This window comes from Procambarus clarkii, chromosome 21, assembly GCF_040958095.1.
Source record: "Procambarus clarkii isolate CNS0578487 chromosome 21, FALCON_Pclarkii_2.0, whole genome shotgun sequence".
Classification (NCBI taxonomy): domain Eukaryota; kingdom Metazoa; phylum Arthropoda; class Malacostraca; order Decapoda; family Cambaridae; genus Procambarus; species Procambarus clarkii.
Window position 1 is genome coordinate 44511927 of NC_091170.1, and position 23110 is coordinate 44535036.

Sequence of the window (23110 nt, forward strand, 5' to 3'; positions counted from 1 at the left end):
TATGCTTCAGTAATCATATCCGCCCTATCTGCGGCATCTTTCACCTCCAATATCCCTGCTTCTTGGATCTTGAACTTTGTTTCGGGATGCATCATCTCCAAGAACTTCTCCATGACCATCAGTTGCTTCAGGTCAGCGTAAGATCCAACTCCAGCAGCCTCAATCCACTTCTGGAATCGTCTTTCCAGATCTCTTGCTGTCTCAGCAAACGTACACGCTCCAACTTTCACCATCTCTCTGAAGCGCTTCCTATAAGCTTCTGGGGTTAACTGAAACGAGCGCAAAATGCTGCTCTTTACCGTGGCATAATCCTGGCACTCTTCCAGTGACAATTGGGTGTATGCCTCCCTGGCTGCACCGGTCAATCTTAACTGGACCAGCTGGGCCCATTCCTCCTGTGGCCACTCCTTGATGCTGGCTACTTTTTCAAAGTGCTCGAAAAAGCTCTCTGCCTCTTCGGGAACAAACAAGGGAATGTCCTTCTCCCTAACCCTAACATCTGGTGGGTGTGATACCTGGGTGGTGCTCTCTGGCAACCCATGTTCAATCCTTTGCTCAGCCAAGGTTCTGTTCGCTTCTATCTGCATTTGTTTTGTTCTCTCTTTTTCTTTTTCGACCTCTAGTCTTGCTTTCTCTTTTTCTTTCTCTTGTTCCAACTCCAGTTCCCTTACTCTGGTTTTCTCTTTTTCTACTTCCAGTTTGGTTTTCTCTTTTTCTACTTCCAGTCTGGTTTTCTCTTTTTCCTTCTCGGCTTCATTTTTCATCTGGAGTTCTAATTTCATCTTTTCCAGCTGGAACTGTCTCTCCTTGTCCTCACGCTGCATCTGGAGCTCTAACTGGAATCTCTCCAAGCTCCTATTCCGGCTACTCCTGCTACTGCGGCTACTCTTGCTGCTCCTACTCGATCCCTGGGATCTCACTTCATCCTGCCCATCATCCTCCTTTCTACTTTCAGCTCCTTCCTGGGCTCCTTGTTCTGCTGCTTCACTTCTGGCTCTCAACTGCCTCAGGATCTCATCCTTCATCCCAGCTACTTTAGATGCTTTCAACCTAATGCCACATTTTTCTGCTATTTGTTTCAATTGATCCCTCGTGCAACCTTCCAAGTCCTCAGGCTTGCCCGACTCCACAAACGCTTGCACCTTATCCATCTTTGTCCTGTGAGTCTTCCCAAGAGAGAGAATATACACCTGCGTTCACACAGTTTATCTATTTCAGCAAGGGTGTACAAATCCACTTTTGGACAGGGTGTGGGTGTGTCAGTTCACTCTCCCGGACACAGGCCCCCAATTTATTATAGACTGTGGGTTGGTTGGTGTTGTCGTCGTCGATCCTTCTCTATGGACAACCCAACCCACAACTCGGCAGAGTGCTTATACTAGGAGATCACCCTTGGCGCTTCTGGCTCTTGGAGAGGGGCTCAACGTCACACGTTTAGGGGATGCGGCTCCAACACTTAGCCTCGTTGTCACGTGCACACACCCACTCGAGCCGCTGTGACTCCCCACGCTCTCCTTAGGTGATATGATCTCCTCGATCCCCCTTTGACTTATTAATATTACCTTCTACCCTGTCCACAGCAGTGGTTCTTGGTTCTTTCTCTCTTTCTCTCTCCTTCTTTACTACCTCCTGGGAAGCCTCACTAGGACAAGGGCAAACACCAGCAAATTGTGACACATTTACTGAACAAAGCACATACACGATACATACACACATATAATAATAATGAATCCTATACTCTATAATATCACAATCAGGTTGCACTCCAATACCATCAGAACTCTATTATCAGCTTATCAAGTGGTATCCTATCTCCTGGTTCACCACCTGATACTATTAACCTCCTCAAGTTGGTCAAGCCTACACACTGTTGCACCATCAGCAAGATAACATATATATATAGAAAACCAGCATTTGAATGCAATAACATATACCAGTATAAATGTTCATTGATACTTCAATATAAAAAACTCCTTGACATAAGGATGCCAACAGTCACTCACCTCTCACTGCGTCTTGCACGCTAATGACAACCAAACACTATCAACTCCCTACTAGTAATCCACCAGAACTTCCCCTTCCACCTCTGGAAGTTCACTACCCTATTTCTTTAGGTTCTTCCGGGCTTCACTACCAGGATCCTCTGCAGCTCCTCCAGGCTGCTATCATGAAGTTTCCTTGAGCAACTACGGTGCTTCACCCTTCTGCTAGGCTCCTCCACAGCTCTCTTGGCTGCTACACCATGAAGTTTCCTCGAGTAACTATGGTGCTTCACCACCTCTACAGAAGCACGTGACACTCCTCTTCACTGCTGCTTCTCCTCACAGCTCGAGGTCCTCTGCTCCACTACCTTGGAGTCTCATCAGCTACTTCATCTGCTGGCTTCGAAGTTCTCAGCAACTTCTTCCCCAAAAGACAAACCTGCAACCCATCGACACTCCAATAAAATGTTCCCCTTTAACACATAAACAAAAAATATTCACACAATATGTTTGCCTCAAACCTCTATCTGTTCTCTACATACAGTGAGAGTGGACTCCCCCGTTTTGGGCGGGTCCATACTCCACCTCGCCTGGTGGCGGTCCTCACTCGCTGGGAGGGTCTTCCTCCATCCGGAGCCGGGCTCCCTCAGTCGTCCGTCAGAGCTCAGAGTGGACGGACGTCGCTCCGTGCTCCTCCCTCTTCACTCTCCTATCTCAGGCCTTCTGCCTTATTAAAACATGTCTAACCTATAAATAAACATTGCTACTGTCGCTGGGCACACGACCAACTACAAGCGATCACTATGAACTGGCGTACATTGTGCTTACCACAGATTAACTGATCGAGGGCGCTTTCCCTCTGACGGCGTCTGGTCAGGGCGCTCCACACAGCCCACAATAATGCTTCTGGGCGATTTAATATCTGCTCGTCGACCAGGACTTGAGACCACAACGTTCCCAGCTCGGTTCCACAGCTGGCACGTCTACACACTTCTCTTCTCTTAGAGATATATCACTAGGGGTTCCCTTCTGACGGGAGCTCAACGGAGCGCGGCTTCCCCCTGCGATGTCTGGCACTCAAGTGAGGTCAAGGTCCTCCGGAAGCGAGCCTCACGCCTCCAGCAAAATGTCCACATCTCCTAGCCAGTCATTTATCTATTTCCTTACTTACTGCCCATAATCTTAAATTGTTTTACATATCCAACCAGCCATTTTTTCATATGGGTTATCACCTCAATATTTGCTAGACCTTCTAGTTAGGTCAGGCTTGCTGAATAACTCTCAAGAAGGGAGACTCGTTTCTCCTGCAGGCTGAGATCATAACACAGGCCAGCCCGGAACACCATGACCAGAGAGGCTGACCACACCATGGCTGCGTGTGATGGCTCCTTACTCTCAACACCCAGCATCCCTCCTGCTCACTGACTAACCTTATTGAAATGACCTGTAGAGAGGTCTCCAATAAAATGTATTATGTTATTGAAAGAAACAAATTATATATATATATATATATAATATTATATATAATATTCCTCGTGTATGGAAGCTTGTTTTCAGGAGTCAGTTTCCTGATACTTGCCTAGTTGTACTTACATACCTAGTTGTGCTTGCGGGGTTGAGCTTTGGCTCTTTGGTCCCGCCTCTCAACTGTCAATCAACTGATGTACAGGTTCCTGAACCTGTCAGGAACTCTATCATATCTACGTTTGAAACTGTGTATGGAGTCAGCCTCCACCACATCACTACTTAATGCATTCCATTTGTTAACTACTGACACTGAAAAATTCTTTATAACGTCTCTGTGGCTCTTCTGGGTACTAAATTTCCACCTGTGTCCCCTTGTTCGTGTTCCACCCGTGCTGAAGATTTTGTCTTTGTCCACCCTGTCAATTCCCCTTAGAATTTTGTAGGTGGTTATCATGTCTCCTCCTTACTCGTCTCTTTTTCCAGGGACGTGAGGTTCAGTTCCTTTAGCCTTTCCTTGTGGCTCATACCTCTCAGTTCCGGGACAAGTCTGGTGGCATACGTCTGAATCTTCTCTAACTTTGTCTTGTGTTTAACTAGGTATGGACTCCAGGCTGGAACTGCATATTCCAGGATTGGTTTGACATAAGTGGTATACAGGGTCCTGAACGATGCCTTACACAAGATTCTAAAGGCAGTTCTTATGTTGGCCAACCTAGCATATGCCGCTGATGATATCCTTTTGATGTGGGCCTCTGGGGACAGGTTCGGTGTGATATCAACCCCCAGATCTTTCTCTCTATTTGACTCTTGCAGAATTTCACCTCCCAGATGGTACCTTGTGTTCAGCCTTCTGCTCCCTTCGCCTAATTTCATTACTTTAGACTTTCCTGAGATGAACCTTAGCAGCCATTTTCTAGACCATTCCTCCAGTTTGTCCAGGTCGTCCTGTAGTCTGTTTATCTTCATCTGTCTTGATTCTTCTCATAATTTTTGCATCATCAGCAAACATTGAGAGAAACATTTAAACACGAGTCTATACCCTCTGGAAGATTGTTTACATATATTTTAGAAACAGGATGGGTCCAAGTACAGAGCCCTATGGGACCCCGCTGGTGACATCTCGCCACTCTGATGTCTCTCCGCTCACAGTTACTCGCTGTTTCCTGTTGCTTAAGTACTCCCTTATCCACTGGAGGACCTTCCCTTTTACTCCTGAGGATGGTCCTCCTGGTGAGGATGGTTGTCACCCTGACCGTCACCCTGACCAGCCTTGAAAGGATGCTCCCCATCCCAGGCCAGACACACCCCTTCCTCACTAATAGGAACACACACACACACACACACACACACACACACACACACACACACACACACACACACACACACACACACACACTTGTACACCACATATGTAAGACCAATCCTGGAGTATGCGGCCCCAGCATGGAGCCCGTACCTTGTCAAGCACAAGACGAAGCTGGAAAAAGTCCAAAGGTATGCCACTAGACTAGTCCCAGAACTAAGAGGCATGAGTTACGAGGAAAGGCTGCGGGAAATGCACCTTACGACACTGGAAGACAGAAGAGTGAGGGGAGACATGATCACAACCTACAAAATCCTCAGAGGAATCGACCGGGTAAACAAGGATAAACTATTCAACACTGGTGGGACGCGAACAAGGGGACACAGGTGGAAACTGAGTACCCACATGAGCCACAGAGACGTTAGAAGGAACTTTTTCAGTGTCAGAGTAGTTAACGGATGGAATGCATTAGGCAGTGATGTGGTGGAGGCTGACTCCATACACAGTTTCAAGTGTAGATATGATAGAGCCCAATAGGCTCAGGAATCTGTACACCTGTTGATTGACGGTTGAGAGGCGGGACCAAAGAGCCAGAGCTTAACCCCCGCAAACACAACTAGGTGAGTACAACTAGGTGAGTACACACACAGAGAGAGAGAGAGAGAGAGTGTGGTGATGCTAGCCACAGGTGCAGCGTGCTGGCTCGTGCAGGTGGATTGTGAAAACGTTGTGATGGTTACAGGTGGGGAGTGTCTGCCAGCGCGGTAATCGGGTTACGTTAGCCAGCAGACTGCGGGCGGCGGGGTATTACACCCTCTGACCCCCGGCGCCCACCTGTTGTTCTCTGATTATGGTGTGTTTAGCGGGGCGGGCTGTCGCTCTGCGTCCCCCATCTTTGTTACTTAACCCGCCTGTAAAATGTTGTATTCTCTAACTTCACACGGGAGCAGGTGACTCACTCTTAGTAGGCTGGAAGGTTGTACCCGCAGTCTGACGATGGTGACGCTCCTTATCCCCCCTACCTCCCCACTCTCCTGCTACCCCCGACCCCCCCCCCCCCTTCAACCTCCTCCCACTTATCTCCAACCTTATCCTCATCTTCTCATGTAACCCTCCTCCTCCTCCTCCTCACTCAAAACACTCCCAAAATGTACTCTTTATCAAGGAGATGAGAAACATATCACAATATATACATAGACGATACTGGAAGACCGGGTCTCAAATTTTCACAGTAAAAATGACACTGGAGCGAAAGATACAGAAGGAAATGCAGAATACAGGCAGTGAAGAGTAAAGGTGCCACAGGGACAACCAGAGAACACTGTATGAACATCACAAGGACAACTAGAGAACACTGTATGAACATCACAGGGACAACCAGAGAACACTATGAACATAACAGGGACAACCAGAGAACACTATGAACATAACAGGGACAACCAGAGAACACTATGAACATCACAGGTCCCCGGCGTTCAATCTCGTCCCAACAGATCTAAGAAATATTGCCGGGACGAAACTGGACGTCTTCCAGAACCAACTAGACAAGTTCCTACAGAAGGTGCCGGACCAACCGGGCTGTAGTGGATAGTGTAGTGGATACAGGAGCCTTTTAGATACAAGGGAATAGAACTTTCAAGAGCCGCCTGAAGGTAAACCCAAAAGTATTATACTATACGTTGTTGTTATTAACCGGGAGGTTAGCCGCTCTTACCCTGGCAGTTCCGGTCGACCAGTGTGGAAATACTTGGCACAGGCGGCCACCAGCGGCTCCACCAGAGCGCTCTACTCTACTGGAATTAATAATTTTGTGGAAGACGTTTAATGTTAGTGTCGGGGCGTAGTCAGTGTCATCCCACGCTTCAGCTCCTCAGTCATTTGCATGTGAGATTGTCGGTGTGAGGGGGGGGGGGGGTTGTGGGTCCCACCCCGTGTGAGGGCGTGGGAGACTGTGGGTCCCACCCCGTGTGAGGGCGTGGGGGGCCGTGGGTACCATACTCCCTGTGGCGCCGGGCGTGGCAGTTCTCTCCCCACACCTGTGGCGCCGGGCGTGGCAGTTCTCTCCCCACACCTGTGGCGCCGGGCGTGGCAGTTCTCTCCCCACATCTGTGGCGCCGGGCGTGGCAGTTCTCTCCCTACACCTGTGGCGCCGGGCGTGGCAGTTCTCTCCCCACACCTGTGGCGCCGGGCGTGGCAGTTCTCTCCCCACACCTGTGGCGCCGGGCGTGGCAGTTCTCTCCCCACACCTGTGGCGCCGGGCGCGCCAGTTCTCTCCCCACACCTGTGGCGCCGGGCGCGCCAGTTCTCTCCCCACACCTGTGGCGCCGGGCGTGGCAGTTCTCTCCCCACACCTGTGGCGCCGGGCGTGGCAGTTCTCTCCCCACACCTGTGGAGGCGGGCGTGGCAGTTCTCTCCCCACACCTGTGGAGGCGGGCGTGGCAGTTCTCTCCCCACACCTGTGGAGGCGGGCGTGGCAGTTCTCTCCCCACACCTGTGGAGGCGGGCGTGGCAGTTCTCTCCCCACACCTGTGGAGGCGGGCGTGGCAGTTCTCTCCCCACACCTGTGGAGGCGGGCGTGGCAGTTCTCTCCCCACACCTGTGGAGGCGGGCGTGGGGAGAGAACGAACACACAGAGCGGACAGCACGCTGGACTTGTGATCCGAATTTACGAAAAATCGATCCGAAAAAAGTGTGTGTGTGTGTGTGTGTGTGTGTGTGTGTGTGTGTGTGTGTGTGTGTGTGTGTGTGTGTGTGTGTGTGTGTGTGTGTGTGTGTGTACTCACCTAGTTGTGTTTGCGGGGGTTGAGCTCTGGCTCTTTGGTCCCGCCTCTCAACAGGTGTACAGATTCCTGAGCCTATTGGGCTCTATCATATCTACACTTGAAACTGTGTATGGAGTCAGCCTCCACATCACCTCCTAATGCATTCCATTTGTCAACCACTCTGACACACACACACACACAGTGTGTGTGTGTCAGTGTGTGTACTCACCTAATTGTACTCACCTAATTGTGCTTGCGGGGGTTGAGCTTTGGCTCTTTGGTCCCGCCTCTCAACTGTCAATCAACTGGTGTACAGATTCCTGAGCCTACTGGGCTCTATCATATCTACATTTGAAACTGTGTATGGAGTCAGCCTCCACCACATCACTTCCTAGTGCATTCCATTTATTAACTACTCTGACACTGAAAAAATTCTTTCTAACGTCTCTGTGGCTCATCTGGGTACTAAGTTTCCACCTGTGTCCCCTTGTTCGTGTCCCACCCGTGCTGAAGAGTTTGTCTTTGTCCACCCTGTCAATTCCCCTGAGAATTTTGTGTGTGTGTGTGTGTGTGTGTGTGTGTGTGTGTGTGTGTGTGTGTGTGTGTGTGTGTGTGTGTGTGTGTGTGTGTGTGTGTGAGAGAGAGAGAGAGAGAGGAAGAAAGGTTGTGGGAGTGTTGGGTGGGATTTTTTTTTGTAGGGTTGTGTGGGGGCAGCGGCGCTAGGAACCCAGCATCGGACCAACAACGAAAACATATCACGATTCCAGCGTTTTCCCCACTGGGACTGACTGGCCCCTGGCGAGACAAAGACACGGGACCTTGATGGTCGACCTCTGTGGCCGGTGAACGAGCCTGTCCCCGGGGTGTGTGTGTCCTTCCTCTACGATGAGTTTCCTTCCTGGTGTTGGGGAGTCCGGGCGGGCGGAGGAGCACACGTAGCGCTCAGAGAGGTGTCGTGTTGGTGCGTGTTGGTGCTGACGGAGACGCCGCCCACTCCTGCACCGACTCGCTCCCCAGTGTCGGGAGAGGATGAGAGTCGGCGACCAGCTGTCGGGGTGGTTTCCAAGGCTGAGATTCGGCAAGCATTTACGCCACCACTTGCGAAACCTGTGCATCTTTCCTTACTCGTGACGGCTTTGCTTACACTTATTAATTAAGCAGTTTACGAGCGCGGAACAATCACAAACCAAGGTTATTATTAAATAAACAATGCCGCTATGATTGTTGAAAGATGCAGGGGTTTCGCAAGTGATTGTGTAAATGCCTGACGAATCATGGACCTGGAAGAGGTGTTTGTACCTGGATTGTACCTGCTTGATGGGGTTCTGGGAGTTGTTCTACTCCCCGAGCCCGGCCCGAGGCCAGGCTCGACTTGTAACAACTTGGTCAAACAGGCTGTTGCTAGGGGCGGCTCGCAGACCCACGTATCCACCACAGCTTGATTCTCTTACCGCAGCTTACTACTATGGGGGGGGGGGTGTTCTGTCGCCTGCACACACTAGGGGTGTTTTGAGGCCTGCACACACTAGGTGTGTTCTGTGGCCTGCACACACTAGGGGTGTTCTGTGGCCTGCACACACTAGGTGTGTTCTGTGGCCTGCACACACTAGGGATGTTCTGTGGCCTGCACACACTAGGGATGCTCTGTGGCCTGCACACACTAGGGATGTTCTGTGGCCTGCACACACTAGGGGTGTTCTGTGGCCTGCACACACTAGGGGTGTTCTGTGGCCTGCACACACTAGGGATGTTCTGTGGCCTGCACACACTAGGGATGTTCTGTGGCCTGCACACACTAGGGGTGTTCTGTGGCCTGCACACACTAGGGATGCTCTGTGGCCTGCACACACTAGGGATGCTCTGTGGCCTGCACACACTAGGGGTGTTCTGTGGCCTGCACACACTAGGGGTGTTCTGTAGCCTGCACACACTAGGGGTGTTCTGTGGCCTGCACACACTAGGGATGCTCTGTGGCCTGCACACACTAGGGATGTTCTGTGGCCTGCACACACTAGGGGTGTTCTGTGGCCTGCACACACTAGGGATGCTCTGTGGCCTGCACACACTAGGGATGTTCTGTGGCCTGCACACACTAGGTGTGTTCTGTGGCCTGCACACACTAGGGATGCTCTGTGGCCTGCACACACTAGGGGTGTTCTGTGGCCTGCACACACTAGGGATGCTCTGTGGCCTGCACACACTAGGGGTGTTCTGTGGCCTGCACACACTAGGGGTGTTCTGTGGCCTGCACACACTAGGGATGCTCTGTGGCCTGCACACACTAGGGGTGTTCTGTGGCCTGCACACACTAGGGGTGTTCTGTGGCCTGCACACACTAGGGGTGTTCTGTGGCCTGCACACACTAGGGGTGTTCTGTGGCCTGCACACACTAGGGGTGTTCTGTGGCCTGCACACACTAGGGGTGTTCTGTGGCCTGCACACACTAGGGGTGTTCTGTGGCCTGCACACACTAGGGGTGTTCTGTGGCCTGCACACACTAGGGGTGTTCTGTGGCCTGCACACACTAGGGGTGTTCTGTGGCCTGCACACACTAGGGGTGTTCTGTGGCCTGCACACACTAGGGGTGTTCTGTGGCCTGCACACACTAGGGATGTTCTGTGGCCTGCACACACTAGGGGTGTTCTGTGGCCTGCACACACTAGGGGTGTTCTGTGGCCTGCACACACTAGGGGTGTTCTGTGGCCTGCACACACTAGGGATGTTCTGTGGCCTGCACACACTAGGGATGTTCTGTGGCCTGCACACACTAGGGGTGTTCTGTGGCCTGCACACACTAGGGGTGTTCTGTGGCCTGCACACACTAGGGATGTTCTGTGGCCTGCACACACTAGGGATGCTCTGTGGCCTGCACACACTAGGGGTGTTCTGTGGCCTGCACACACTAGGGATGCTCTGTGGCCTGCACACACTAGGGGTGTTCTGTGGCCTGCACACACTAGGGATGCTCTGCAGGCTGCCTGTTCTAAATTGGCAACAGCTTCTCAATACTTGTTATGAAGCAGCAGCAGCAGCAGCAGCAGCAGCTGCGTAAACTTGCACGCAGCCGGCCGGTGTCCAGGAGGTAACCGCCCCACATGATTACACGGTGGGCGGGAGGAACTGGTGGCAGACACGCACGCCGCACCGCCCGCGCCAGCTTCCGGGGGTGTAAATACGGCACCAGTTGTCGTTATTACTACTCCAGAAACTGACCATGAATTATGCGTCGTGGTGTTCGTTTCCTTATATATATATATATATATATATATATATATATATATATATATATATATATATATATATATATATATATATATATATATATATATATATATATATGTTGTTGAAGCTGCGAAGATTAGATCTTAGAATTTGTTTTACAGGATCTTACTAAAATGTCATGAAATGTTGTTGTTTTGTCTTGAAGCACCTGAGGTTAGGTTAGGTTACCTGGCGTCTGTTCTGTGAGTTGTGTTCCTCAAGCCCTGTCTGGGGGGGGGGGGCAGGCTTGTCTGGTGGTAAGTGATAAGTTGATTTACAAGGCTGTTGTATATAGCGGGCCGCATATCCCTTACAATCCCATTTGTCCCGCACTTCCTGCAGGAATTTGTCTGTTTCTTCAACTTGGTGACTGGCGTGACCGCGCGCGCTCCTGAGACACCAAGGCAATAAATAAATCAACATTAAGTGTAGTTGTCTTAAGTTTTCGCGTCCGAAGCGCTGAGGGTATTATTAGTGGGTTTAGGTACGGTATATACTTGAGCTGTCCAGAAATCCAACATTCTGCTTGTAATTCTTTTTGTATGTGTGTACTTTTACCTGAATAAACATTATTATTATTATTATTATTATTATTATTATTATTATTATTATTTTATTATTTGTATTATAGTGCCATGCGAGGCAGCTCATATATGCAACAATTCCCACACCTGTACTTACTCGACTTGTGCTTCACGCTTGACGACGAGTTTGCTTGTGTGATGTTATCATTTACATCGCCTGTGTTAAACCTTCTCATGTGTTCCCTTCAGTCATGTTGCAACCCGTTCTTGCACTTGCTTATAGTCAATATTGGCTTATTTAATAAGTGCATATGTGACATACTAATTGTTTGTAAATATTTTAGTTTACCTTGAAAAAGCATCATAGAAAACACCGACCTCACCTAACCTTCTTAGTATGTTAAGATAAACATCTTATTGCATCTTATTTACAATTATTACTTAACCTATCAACAGTATAGGTATATGATAGGTTAAATAATAATTGTAAATAAGATGCAATAAGATGTTTATCTTAACATATTAAGAAGGTTAGGTGAGGTCGGTGTAGTTTTCTATGATGCTTTTTCAAGGTAAACTAAAATATTTACAAACAATTAGTATGTCACATATGCACTTATTAAATAAGCCAATATTGACTGTAAGAAAGTGCGAGAACGGGTTGCATATTCCCTCGTGCTCTATATCTTTCTATGCAGTCAGTGACATTTTCTTACGTCTCTTCCGATGCCCAGGATTAACTTGGGTCCTTCCTTGTGGTTACCTAGCGACGATTTCGGGGCTTAGCGTCCTCACGGCCCGGTCCCCGACCAGACCTTCTTGTTGCTGGACTGGTCAACCAGGCTGTTGGGTTGGGTTGCTCGCAACCTGACGTATAAATCACAGCCTGGTTGATAATTATCATTAATCATTATGGTGGGCAAAACTGCACCCCGATCCGTATGGCATTATAGCTTTTATTAATAATGGTTCCAGAGATGGATTCTAGCATCTTATTTCGAATGCTTTTTTTAATTGTTTAGTTTGTATCTGGTTCCGAGTTTTCATTTCGTAGTCTACGAGCCATCCTTGTGCCACCATTGATCTGCATTTGACAATTTTCAGTTAAATTTCAAAGTAAAATTTTAATACTTGTAGGCCGTACCTACCTACCTGAGACATACCTGGTATGCTATGCTACCTACCTACCTACCTACCTGAGACATACCTGGTATGCTATGCTACCTACCTACCTGAGACATACCTGGTATGCTATGCTACCTACCTACCTGAGACATACCTGGTATGCTATGCTACCTACCTACCTGAGACATACCTGGTATGCTATGCTACCTACCTACCTGAGACATACCTGGTATGCTATGCTACCTACCTACCTGAGACATACCTGGTATGCTATGCTACCTACCTACCTGAGACATACCTGGTATGCTATGCTACCTACCTACCTACCTACCTACCTGAGACATACCTGGTATGCTATGCTACCTACCTACCTACCTGAGACATACCTGGTATGCTATGCTACCTACCTACCTACCTGAGACATACCTGGTATGCTATGCTACCTACCTACGCCTTGAATGTATTACTCACCCCATTTTCGTATACTGGGAGAATGTTGGTCGCGCAGGTGTCCAAATAATTGATGTATTATCTCCCTGACCTCAGTGCTACTCACTCATTGTTTTCTGGTGACGTCAGTGTTTTAAATGTGGAGTTTTGCCCATGCAATGTACATTAAGCAACAACAATATGATATTTGTAGTGGAGTTATCCAGATGGTTTTTGTGTAACTGGTGCTTCAGGTCTGACGGGTTGTTGGTTGCTCGGTGATTTGAGATGGACAGAAACTGTCAACAGAGGCGGTGTGTTAATTGCCGGCCGGTGATAGTTTTAAGCAGTTAATTGGTCTGAGGGCGGGAGAAAGTAACCCATTCACTTTCGCTTGAGTCTTGTGGTTTATGATTGTCGAAAATAACAACGGTGGGCGTCTGACAGCCGCGGTGAAAAGACTGTTGAGAGGCAGCAACTGATGCTGGCTTTGTAACAGTCTCTTACTAAATGGACCGGAAAGTAATTGTAAAGAATTTCCAGAATTTGCTCCCATTTATCAATGACAACTTTTTCGTTTTATACTCTCAAACATCAGTTGATATCAACACAGTATTGTGGCGGCGGGTCGTGGTGTGGCTTTAGAGAGAAGGTAGACAGCAGGTGTGTAAGACTTAACAGCGTGCCCTCTTGTCCAACAGCGTGCCCTCTTGTCCAACAGCGTGCCCTCTTGTCCAACAGCGTGCCCTCTTGTCCAACAGCGTGCCCTCTTGTCCAACAGCGTGCCCTCTTGTCCAACAGCGTGCTCTCTTTTTTTATGAACTTCGCTCCTTTTAGTCGGCTTCCAGGACAGTCTTGGCTGAGCGCTGACACAGTGTGGACGAGTGCCGTGCTGGAGGTTATGACCGCACAGGGATAGGGTTTCCAGTTTGGGAAGACAACCAGGGGTCGCTGATGGCTTGTGTTTACGAGGGGTTGAAGGTGGTACTTGGGCGGTCTGGCGGGTAATTAGAGCAGCAGAAGAGGAGACTCACGGGACCTGCTGATGAAGGACCGAGTTAGTGTGACGTTGCTAACCGCTTGTAACAGAAGTCGTGATTGCAGTCTTCGTGGACTCTGGCAATGTAGTTGTCATTTAGCACACATGCTGGTCTTGTCATTCACTCATTCTGGCATGTAAACGAATCCTTCTGACCACGAGAATAAAAAAACAAAATAGTTCCAGTTTAGATGTAGGCCCAGAGGGAATGGCAGGTAGGTGAGGTGGAAAGTCACAGGGGGTATGTGGGTGGAGGGGCAGGGGGGCGAGGGGGGGCTCAGGGGGGGGGGTCAGAAAGGAGTGATGAAAGGCTCCCTTGCGGTGATTTCTGGGGTCCAGGTCCCCGCGGCCCGGTCTGTGACTAGGCCTACCAGGCGGAGGCCTGAATAGGAATTCATGTATGAATAGGCAGGTATGAATAGAGGAGAGGATGGGCAAGATGGTGAACGGTGCTGTGGCTGTCACTGACTCGATAGTAATAAGCTCATCAGATCATCCTGTCAAGTAGGCAGTATTAAAACTAATGAATTAAGTTCCACCTCCAGTGTTATGGTAAACACGAAAATATCAACAGCACTCAAAATGCAGTAAAATCGCGCTATAGAAAGAAAAAGCAAATATATATATATATATATAAAATATAAATTAGTGGTGTGTATGCAGACCGTCCTCTCGAGTTGCCAGAACGAACAGAAAATGGTGTACTAAAGCGCCTGAACCTATCCTAACCGAGCTATAATGAACGTCATCACCACCGATATCAAAGAACAAACATTTAAAGACGAACTTTCATTTCGAATTATTGTTCAACACGCCCCCCCCCACCCCCCCCCCCCCCCCGCCTGCACGACCCGGGCCGGTGGCTGAGGCTACCCTCACCACACTCAGGCCGCTCCTGTGACACTCAGGCCGCTCCTGTGACACTCAGGCCGCTCCTGTGACACTCAGGCCGCTCCTGTGACACTCAGGCCTCTCCTGTAACACTCAGGCCGCTCCTGTAACACTCACGCCGCTCCTGTAACACTCAGGCCGCTCCTGTAACACTCTCAGGCCGCTCCTGTAACACACACACTCAGGCCGCTCCTGTAACACACACACTCAGGCCGCTCCTGTAACACACACACTCGGGCCGCTCCTGTAACACACACACTCGGGCCGCTCCTGTAACACACACACTCGGGCCGCTCCTGTAACACACACACTCGGGCCGCTCCTGTAACACACACACTCGGGCCGCTCCTGTAACACACACACACTCGGGCCGCTCCTGTAACACACACACTCGGGCCGCTCCTGTAACACACACACTCGGGCCGCTCCTGTAACACACACACTCGGGCCGCTCCTGTAACACACACACTCGGGCCGCTCCTGTAACACACACTCGGGCCGCTCCTGTAACACACACTCGGGCCGCTCCTGTAACACACACTCGGGCCGCTCCTGTAACACACACTCGGGCCGCTCCTGTAACACACACTCGGGCCGCTCCTGTAACACACACTCGGGCCGCTCCTGTGACACACACTCGGGCCGCTCCTGTGACACACACTCGGGCCGCTCCTGTAACACACACTCGGGCCGCTCCTGTAACACACACTCAGGCCGCTCCTGTAACACACACTCGGGCCGCTCCTGTAACACACACACTCGGGCCGCTCCTGTAACACACACTCGGGCCGCTCCTGTAACACACACTCAGGCCGCTCCTGTAACACACACTCGGGCCGCTCCTGTAACACACACTCGGGCCGCTCCTGTAACACACACTCGGGCCGCTCCTGTAACACACACTCGGGCCGCTCCTGTAACACACACTCGGGCCGCTCCTGTAACACACACTCGGGCCGCTCCTGTAACACACACTCGGGCCGCTCCTGTAACACACACTCGGGCCGCTCCTGTAACACACACTCGGGCCGCTCCTGTAACACACACTCGGGCCGCTCCTGTAACACGTATCCCACTTCCACAGGATTTATATTGCCATCTCCTTGTGGCAGGAATTCGCAAAATAATAAGTCATTCGTCAGTATAATATCTTTACCAAAACACTGTTGACAAATATGGAGAAGTAATATAAACTGTGCAGACAACAGCCTCATTAATGTCTTTGTATATGGCTTAGTAAATGGTACGGCTCAAGACACGTATTAGGCCTGCCCTGATTTGAAATTAAACAAACTGGACAAATTGATCTTTGAGAAATAGGCCTAATATGAAACCAAATGTCGCGTTTTATCTAAACAAGATCCATTTGTTCACACCTTGAGGCTATCGGGAAGTTGAAAGTATGGACTAATGTTAATATTAATGAAGTTATTCATGTGAACACTTGCAAGCGTAAAACGTCAATTATTAAATGTTCTAGTGCCCATGTTTGAAGGGATGATGACCTCTATGACCTTTATCCCGAGAGACTCTTGCTCATCATGTTGTATGTTGTTTGTTAAGGCATACCGCATACTATATACACCGTGCATACAGGTCTGAGCAACCTCGGCCAGATGTTACGTGATGTACACACAAACTTGCCTATTTTCAGAGAGTGCCACGACAAGGTGGGTGGCACAAGCACTCCGACCCACACGTGAGGACAGGAGAGTGACAACGGTCCCTCCACGCTGCCAACTCACTCCTTGATAAGAAATATTCTCGCTTTCATTTCATACGTGTGGGTTACTCTTTGATGGTGTTAAAGGATTATACTCAGATGGTCTCCTTACTATACGGTCTGGAGCTTGTAGAGGTAAACTCGCTGATAGTAAGATACAGAATATATATATATGGCATATATAGACAGTTAACTGTACTAAGACAGTCTTAAAACACTCCTTTCCAAACACTGGAAAGGAGACAATAGAGAGATCACGTTATATATATATATATTAATTCACATAAGAATAGAGCGACCTACCATGAACACCCAAATCACGGAACTATATATATATATATATATATATATATATATATATATATGACAATGTCAGACCACGGAGGAAAAATGAAACAGGAAATTTCCTTAAGTACTTTCGTATATTAAATACATCTTCAGAAGGTGTATTGACCTTCTGAAGATGTATTTAATATACGAAAGTACTTAAGGAAATTTCCTGTTTCATTTTTCCTCCGTGGTCTGACATTGTCACATTCTTAATCACGTGTTTATTTTCGTGATATACACACACATATATATATATATATATATATATATATATATATATATATATATATATATATATATATATATATATATATATATATATATATATATATATATATATATATACATACCGTACATGGAAGATACTCATAGGCCATGCCCCAAACATGGACAATAAAATAAAAGCCTATTAGAGAGATGCACAATAAACCCAGTGAAGAGTAGAGGTGCCATAGACACACAGAACATCAGAGGTCCTCGGCTCTGTCAACCTCTTTCCACCAATTATAACAAAATATTGCTGGAACACAGGTGAAGGTTTCTAAGAGGCAATTGGAGAGGTTTGTGTAGGAAGTGCTCCAAGCCGATACAGTACTAGAAACAACCTATTGGATCAAGTTATAATAAGACACTTCGTCCCAAGCCGGGGCTCAGGAACTAGAATCCCTGAAGCTGTTTACAGTTATAAAACAGAACGAAAAATAGTTAAAACACCCGAGAAGTCTTGAAAACAACTAAAATGTGGTTGAAACCTATTGGTTCGTGCGATTGTTACTACCCTCGTGGTTAGGGAAGGCTCAGAACTGTCTCTTGCCTGTAGGGTGTGGAGTGCAGCCTACTATATACAGTCATAACTGGCCGCCGGCCTCTCACAGTGTTCAAGAGAGAACTCCACAAACACCTCCAATACGTGATCAACCAGGTTGTGATTCATATGTTAGACTGCGAGCAGCCGCGTCCAATAACCTGGTTGACCAACTGGGAGGCCTGGTCGGAGACCGGGCCACGGGGCCGATCATCCCCGGAGCCTACACAAAGTAGGTAGGTAGGTACTCTTGCCCATGTGCGTGCGCGCGCGAGTATCTACATATAGGCAATAACAGGACAACAACAACTGTCTTAGTGGTTCAGCGTTATGCCTCGTTTGATACGTCACACCACCAACTACCACCACTGGACCTCAGTACCACATACAGTAACAACAATTCATCTCACCTCCACTACCAACAACCAACATAAGCACTTAATCGTGGCTGCTTGTTTTATTTACGGTGGTGAGTAATGTAGTTGTTGCGGGCCTCCTGGTTGTCAATAGTCTGGTGCAAGTAGCCCACTGACCTTCCTTGTTTTAGATTCAGCTGCTGGGAACAGACAGTTCCAAGTAGCACGGGCTATGGTGAGCCCGTAGTGGACTTACCTGGCACCGGAGCGGGCCTGTATGTTGTCACTGACCTTCAAATGCTTTGTCATATCTGTCTTTAAAACTGGATGAATTCTACCTTCACCTCTCCTCTATTACACGACGTTGTGCTCCTCTCTCTTATTCTCTAAAATATTCTTAATATATATAAATGAACACACAAATCACAATAGCGTGATATAGTAAATGAACAAATCCACAAGGGTCGTTATGAGGGTTCGAACCTACGCCCGGGATGTTCCCAGCTGCGTCCTCGTCAACTGTGCGTAGGTTCGAACCCTCATCACGGCCTGGATTTGTTCGCATATAAATGAGGTTGGCCTCTACTACCTCATCCTCCTAGTTTATTATATTTGCTCAGTTCTCTGATAATTTGAGTTTCCAGCTGTGTCCTCTCGTTGTGTAGGCAACCACGATGAGCAGTTGCCCTTTGTCAACGCTGTCTGCGTCTTGGAGTATCTTGTACGTTGGTGTCATATCTCCTCTAGTTCATGTATCTCCTAGTGCTATGTACCTCACTTCTTTGTCAATCTTCATTCTTCATCTCTTTCTAGCCCCAGCCTCTCAATTTTAGATTGATTTATTGGGTTTGAGTTGCTTATAATTGCCAGATACTCCTGTACTGGTCGCTCACAAGATCTAGGTCGAGCCTGGCCTCAGGCCGGGTTCGGGGAGTAGAACAACTCCCCTTATCCTCACCAGGTAACCTTCTCCAGGTAATCTTCTCCAGGTAATCCCCTCCAGGTAACCCTCTCCAAGTAAGATATAGTTCCCAGTTATATTTTCTCCACGTTACTGAAGACAGTAATGTATAAATTGGTACATGTTGCCAGTGTTGTGTTACTAAAGTGTTGTTACCTTAGCGTGGTGGCTCTCCCGGCCTTGGTGCCCAGACTGGCCTGTGCGTCACTGCCCTCGTCTGCCCTCCATTATTCTCATGACCTTACATTTGTTGGGATTGAATTCGAATATTCATCTGTTGTTCACACAATGCTGTATCATTCTGCTGTCATGCTCCGTTGTTATTTTCCTCGTCGGTTTCGCCTCTGTAAACACCGACACGGAGCAGCAGTGCTACTTCGTCAGGACATTTACATATATTAGGAACAGTTCTGGTCCTTGCTCGAGCCCGCAAGGCTTGACCAAGGACCCGAACTGTTACATCCCCTCCATCGCCATCTATCTTCCCTTACTCTGATTAATTTCTGTTTGCAGTCACACTCTCACCTACTTGTATATTCTCTCACTCCAACCAGCTTTACTTGCTTCTATGTCAGTCTCGTGTGCGGGATATTGTCAATTATTTGTTGGATTTTCACTTTTCTCTCAAACAATGCAAAGAGTAACAGCCAATCAAATCAAATAAAGTCCAAGCACAGTGAAACCCCCCCCCCCCCAGCACCGTCCTTGCACCGCTGCTCTGTCTCACATCAGATATACCGTAGACAGAAATACTAGTCACATCTTCCTGTCACCCTTTGCCGGTAATAAAAAAATCAGCATGAAATTAACGAAGTCTTTGACTGGGCAACGGAAAGTAACATGATGTTTAACAGTGATAAGTCCCAGGTACTGAGGTACGGTGGAAACGAGGAACTTTAACGACACACAGAGTACAGGACACAATCATAGAAGGAAAGCAACATGTAAAAGATCTTGGCATTATGATGTCTGACCACCTGACGTTCATAAACATAACCGAGCAAATAGGGTTGCAACCCGTTCTCGCACTTTCTTACAGTCAATATTGACTTATTAAATACGTGCATATGTGACATACAAAACATACTAGTTTACCTTGAAAAGCTTCATAGAAAACACCGACCTTGCCTAACCTTCTTAGTATGTTAAGCTCAGCATCTTATTGCTTCGTAATTACAATTATTACTTAACATATACTTATAATAACAATTATTACTTAACCTATACCTATAATAGGTTAAGTAATAATTGTAATTACGAAGCAATAAGATGCTTATCTTAACATACTAAGAAGGTTAGGTAAGGTCGGTGTTTTCTATGAAGCTTTTCAAGGTAAACTAGTATGTTTAGTATGTCACATATGCACGTATTTAATAAGTCAATATTGACTATACGAAAGTGCGAGAACGGGTTGCAAATAGAGCGGCGGCCAATATTTTTTTTATTATTATTTTCTACCACAGACGTGGCCACACATTTACAATGCTAACCAACATATATACATTTTCTTCTGTCCTCCATGGACAGGGTTAGAGATGTGTTAAACATATAGTTCAGGGATTTATTGAACAATCAACCACAGAAGGTGATTATAGTGCTTTTAAAATGCTAAGCTAACCTACATAAGTCAATACATAGATACACAGATTTACGTACGCCCTTCATAAAGTGTTCGATGTGTCTTTTACATAGTGTCATTAATGTGTATTTACATAGGACAATAATAGGATGGATAATGAGAACGTTCAAATCCAGCGACCCCACAGCAATACTAATACTATTTAAGTCACTGGTGCTGTCCCGTCTTGAGTATTGCTCGGTACTTCCTCTTACAGAGCTGGCCAGATTTTGTAAATAGAGTATGCGTGCCGTTTATGTTCTCTGTTAAGACTCGCTAAAGAACTTAAATTATTGGGACCGTCTCAAAGCTCTTAAAATGTACTCTCTAGAAAGGAGACGAGAGGTACCAAATGATATATAGAGGGAAGATACTGGAAGGCCAGGTCCCAAATTTCCATAACATACTGGACCGAAAGGTACGGAAGGAAATGCAGAATAGAACCAGTGAAGAGTAGAGGTGCCACAGGCACAGTCAGAGAACGCCGAACATCAGAGATCCACGGATCCTCGCTACGCTCCCAACAACTATTTTTTTAACGAAGATTATTTTTTAAGAAGAAGAATTGCATTTTTTTTAAGAATTGCTTTTTTTGAAGACGTCTAACAGTGGTGGACTTCTTTAAAAAGCAGTTAAATAGGTTCTTGCAAGGAGTGTGTGAACATGTGCCTGTAGTGTATATGTGAGCCAGCGGGCCGCTCCAACTAGACAACACCGTATAAACATCAGAGGTCCACGGTTGTTTAATATCCTCCCAGCGAGTATAATAGTTATTACTGGCACAAACGTTGACCTCTTCAAGAGAAAACTAGATAGTTTTCTTCAAAAAGTGCCGGACCAACCGGGCTGTGGTGGGTATGTGGGCATGCGGGCCGCTCCAAGCAACAGCCTGGTGGACCAAACTCTCACAAGTCAAGCCTGGCCCCGGGGCGGGATTGAGGAGTAGAAGACCTGCCAGAACCCTATCCAGCTACAAGCAACAGCTCGTTGGACCAAGTTATCACAAGTCGAGCTGGTTCCGAACCCAAGCTCAGGGAGTAGAAGAACTCCCACAACCCGCTCCAGGTATGCTCCAGGAATTTGCTCTAGTGCACATCCTTCCGTTTTCTTAGTTTTATCATATATACTATTTAACAGACTTATCAGGCGAAATTCCACCAAAAAAATGTACTTACTGTTTGGTACATTCATCCATACGTAGGTACGTACTGGCTTCAGTATCCACGCGTGCATACGTCCGTTTGTTGACATATCCGTTCAGCCGTCTTGTTCAGTAAAGACTGCTGGGGGCATGGCAGAGTGTGTGTGCTGCTGTGAGCCCCAGCAGCTCGGGCTCAACTTCTTGAATGTATTTAAGCTGGTGTAAGAGTATGAGCTTGTGAAGGTGAGGTCGGGTTTCTCAGGAGGGGCAGCAGTGTGTAACCTGCTGTACACCTTGGGGGAGGGGCAGCAGTGTGTAACCTGCTGTACACCTTAGGGGAGGGGCAGCAGTGTGTAACCTGCTGTACACCTTGGGGGAGGGGCAGCAGTGTGTAACCTGCTGTACACCTTAGGGGAGGGGCAGCAGTGTGTAACCTGCTGTACACCTTGGGGGAGGGGCAGCAGTGTGTAACCCGCTGTACACCTTGGGGGAGGGGCAGCAGTGTGTAACCTGCTGTACACCTTAGGGGAGGGGCAGCAGTGTGTAACCCGCTGTACACCTTGGGGGAGGGGCAGCAGTGTGTAACCCGCTGTACACCTTGGGGGAGGGGCAGCAGTGTGTAACCTGCTGTACACCTTAGGGGAGGGGCAGCAGTGTGTAACCCGCTGTACACCTTGGGGGAGGGGCAGCAGTGTGTAGAGATAGCCCAGCTTGGGAAAGGAGACAGAAGTCCGTAGACTTCCCTCTGGTACACTTGGGGGTGGGGTGGACGGGGTGTACTCACCTAGTTGGCGAGTACACTGTACTCACTGTACGGTATACGCACACATCCATACTGTACATCTGGGGAGGGCAGATGCTGTACATGGCATCGACTCTGCTGTTTGCGTTCACACGCGAGTCCAAACACACACATACCGACCTGGGAAATATAGAAGCCCTTGGAAATCCGATTAACGTACTTTTCACAGCACTGTAGGCCTACCTCGGCCTAGTCAAGGTAGGCCTATATATAATATGGTAAAAGTCCTAGGCTTGCCACAGAACTGATCAAGGGATAAGCCTCCGGGTCGAGGCAGCTGACCTTCACATAGAAGAGAAATGATCACAAGCTTTCTTAACTTATCTTTATAGGAGACGTTTCTATATTTCTGAGGTCAACTCTGTCGTCGTTTTGTTGACCAGACCACACACTAGAAAGTGAAGGGACGACGACGTTTCGACGACACAATCGACTTGAGAATGATCCAAAACGGACCGAAACGTCGTCGTCCCTTCACTTTCTAGTGTGTGGTCTGGTCAACATACTTCAGCCACGTTATTGTGAGTCATCGCCTGCATTTGTTGTCCTTCCTTATATATGTTCAAGTGGACTCACCTTCATCCTGTGGCA

General features: G+C 47.9%; 1 protein-coding gene and 1 long non-coding RNA gene across 2 annotated transcripts in view; one reads left to right on the forward strand and one right to left on the reverse strand.

The window, feature by feature from the left end:
• The window catches only part of DIP2 (disco-interacting protein 2), a 786376-nt gene that overhangs the window by 574790 nt on the left and 188476 nt on the right, over positions 1-23110 (forward strand). The gene's annotated exons all lie outside the window — the stretch shown is intronic.
• LOC138366968 (uncharacterized) lies at positions 1667-2936 on the reverse strand. Its single transcript, XR_011229274.1, has 2 exons — positions 2811-2936; positions 1667-2421 (listed from the first exon to the last, which is right to left on the reverse strand). It is a non-coding gene; the product is annotated as an uncharacterized lncRNA (long non-coding RNA).